Genomic DNA, 3,611 nt, shown 5'->3' on the forward strand with positions numbered 1-3,611 from the left:
CAATCACTTTCCAACTTTTTTCAAACTTCAAACTTGGTGAAAATTAGTTCTTTAGATCTGCTATTCTATTCTTGTTCACAAAAATACCGAAGATAACTTATTTCGGTATTTTATTTCCAACTTCTAAAGTGAACAAGTATAGAATTGAAGACCTAATATTCACGAATTTAAAAGTTGGAAAGACGTTAGATACTACGCTTTGCTCACACAAGATAGTGGGTACCTAGGTTGGAGTTGCACCGTCAGCGGCGAGGTAGTGGGTGGGGAAGAAGAGTCGCTGTTGAGAGATGAAGAAATATGGGGTGAAGGAGAACGGGGAAGGGCAGGGTTGCATTTTAATTTTTCCAGATTTGTGCGTGAAGGAGAATGAGGAAGTGCAGCCCTTTTAAATTTTCAGATTTGGTATATTTTGTAATTTTGTTGTTATATATTATAAATAAGGAAAAGTATTCTTATGTTTTGTAATATAGAGCCTTAACTAGTATTATTAGGTTATTTTCCCTTCTTTTTTTTGTCACGGATTGTGCTTCAAAGGCGTTGGTCTTTAATTTTTATCCCTCAAATTGCTAATATTTAATTTTTATCCTTCGATTAAAAAAATTGCCAAAAATATTTTGAGGTTTTGGGTTTGAACCCTCACTCAGTTAAAATTAAAAAAAAAATCATAAAGCAAGGCTTCGCAAAAAGTCTATCTTATAAGACATGATTTGCCTTAAAATTCAACCTTAAGGCAGTTTTTTTTCCTTTTGCCTTGAGGAAAATTTTTTATTTTTTTATTTACTCTGTTGGATTATACAAAAGTTAGAACCTGCCTGAATAGGCCTAATTTTGCAATGAAACTCTGACTTGTTTTTTTTTTTTTTTGATTGAGCCGAAATTCGAACCCAGAACCTCGAGGTATTTTAGGCGAAGGGCAAAAATTAGACCAGCGATTTGAGGGACAAAAATTAAAGACCACGTCCGAATAAGGCCAATTGTGCAAATTCCCTCAGAAATGGCTATCCGGATGAAACTATTGACACTTGGTGGCCCAAGAATCTTAAAGGTCATTTTTTAGTCTTTTCAAAATATTTTCTTCTAGCCATTTTTCAACTAATATTCATGCACATGCATATAAATTGTATCATTCTTGTATAGAATATGTATCACTAACGTATATGTATAGAAAATGTATTATATATATAGAAACTGTATCATTTTTGTATAGAATATGTATCACACTATAGAAACTGTATGGAAAAAATGTATCAGACTGTAGAAACTGTATCATTACCCTATAGAATATGTATATATGTATAGAAAATATATCATTGTTGTATAATTTGTGTATAATAAATGTATAATCAACGTATAATTTCTGTTTAATAAATATATAATTAATCTATACTTACTAAATATACATATATTATACATTTTTCTATACATATACAGTAGTGATACATATTCTATACAATAATGATACAATTTTTGAAGGCTCAATATAAATTTTTTTCGTTGAGCTTTAGACAAATGGTCCTTTTTCTTTTTTGCAGCGAACTTTTTAGTGACCATTTTTTAATCTTTTGTGAAAAGTCAATTTTTTTTTTTAATAGTGAATGGGCTGAGCGGCTAGAGTGTGGGAATAGTTTGGGCCGAAGGGCCACCTCACGGTATTAAGCTCAAAATGGGACCTTTTTGAGCCTTTTTTTTGCCGGTGGCCTCTCAAATCTCAATCCTTTTCCCAAGATATCTCTGTCACAACTTTTTTTCTTTAACACCTTATTATAGTTTTTACTTTTTGATATGACTTGGATCCCTTAACTTATTGTGGGTGGAAGTTATTTTCTTTATATTAATCATAATTTTTGATTATATATTATTTGCGTGAACTGAAGCTTATTTATTATTTTTCATTATTAAGCACTCAAAAAATTCATCAAAACACTTTCGGGTTTGTTGATATTATTATGTATTGACCTTTAATATAATTTTTTGAAGAAAAAAAAAATATCTACTTACCAACCAAACACCAAGCAATATTTTCAAAAGAAAATAGTTTCCTTAAGAATCAATTTTCCAGGAAATTATTTTTTAAAAATATCATTAAAACTGAATTCGTCATACCAAACACACTCTCAACAATTCTCTCTTCTTCAGTTTTGTTTTCTTTCCAAGATGACTTGACACTATTATCTTATGCCAGAATCGAACATACAAAATATCGACATACAATTTGCAATCTTTCTTCTATTTTTTTCCCAATTTGTTATTTCGTGGTTATTTCTTTCACAAAGTAATACAAAACAAATTAAGTCAAATAGATAATAGAAATAACGCTGACCGGTCACTTTTCGATTTTACAGAAACAACATACCCAGTGTAATCTCACAGGCGGGGTCCGAGGAGGATAGGATGTACGTGGACTTTACCTCTACCTTTGTAGGGTGGGTGGGGGGGGGGGGTAGAGAGGTGTAATAGCCCAGGCCACCGCATCTAGAAATTGTCTGCTTTGGAGCCTTTGTCCCTCACGGTTTTAAAATGCGTCTACAAGGGAGAGGTATCCAAGCACTTATAAAACACTCTTCGTTCTCCTCCCCAACCGATGTGGGATTCGCCTAAGGCAAGCCTTAGACTCACCTCCCCTTGGGACTCAGCGTCTTCGCTGAGATTTGCCCCACCACCGGCTCTGATACTAACTGTAACAGCCCAGGCTACCGCATGTAGAAATTGTCCGCTTTGGAGCCTTTACCCCTCACGGTTTTAAAACGCGTCTACAAAGGAGAGGTATCCAAGTACTTATAAAGCACTCTTCGTTCTCCTCCCCAACCGATGTGGGATTCGCCTAAACCGATGTGGGATTCGCCTAAGGCAAGCCTTACACTTAGTTTGTCACGATCCAAATCTGACACTCAAGACGCGACAGGGCACCTGATGAGCTTCTACCCATAAGGCGAACCCTCTAAGCTAATCATGCGAAAATTAACAAATAAAATGAATAATACGCAAAGTCTCATATTATAAAGAAAAGTGCGGAAGCGAAATACAAATACTGAGTCTTGCCCATAAACCCCATAAAAATGTCTAAGTCATGGAACTACTAGTCTGAATATAAAAGTACGAGACGTAGCTCGAACTACTACTAAGTCAACTAAAGAAGAAGAGGCCGCCATAATCTAATGGTGGCTCACCTCGACTGAACTGGACTGAACAAAGCTGGAATGAATCAAGTATCAGCTACCTGGTCACCGTTACCCACACCTGCACATACACAACATCAACAAGCGTGAGTCTAAAAGACCCAGCATGATCATCGACACTCTCAGCTTACCCCTGGGGCAAGTCTTTGAAATCCCTGATAATGCATAAAAGCAATTACACAGTACAAGTATATTAAATATATACAAACACTGAAGCTAAAGCTGAAATCATGAAGCATAAACAAACAAAACATGAAATACTCTAAATCTGAATCTATGCTCACGGGACATAGTACATATTTATCTATGTCTTACCCCGTCTTCCGGAGAGGGCATTATTTACCCCCATCTTATCCGGACAACAATACATAAAATACACTGAATTTGAATCTATGCTCACGGGACATAGTACGTATTTATCTATGTCTTACCCCG

The sequence above is a fragment of the Lycium ferocissimum genome, chromosome 7, assembly GCF_029784015.1.
Source record: "Lycium ferocissimum isolate CSIRO_LF1 chromosome 7, AGI_CSIRO_Lferr_CH_V1, whole genome shotgun sequence".
Lineage (NCBI taxonomy): Eukaryota > Viridiplantae > Streptophyta > Magnoliopsida > Solanales > Solanaceae > Lycium > Lycium ferocissimum.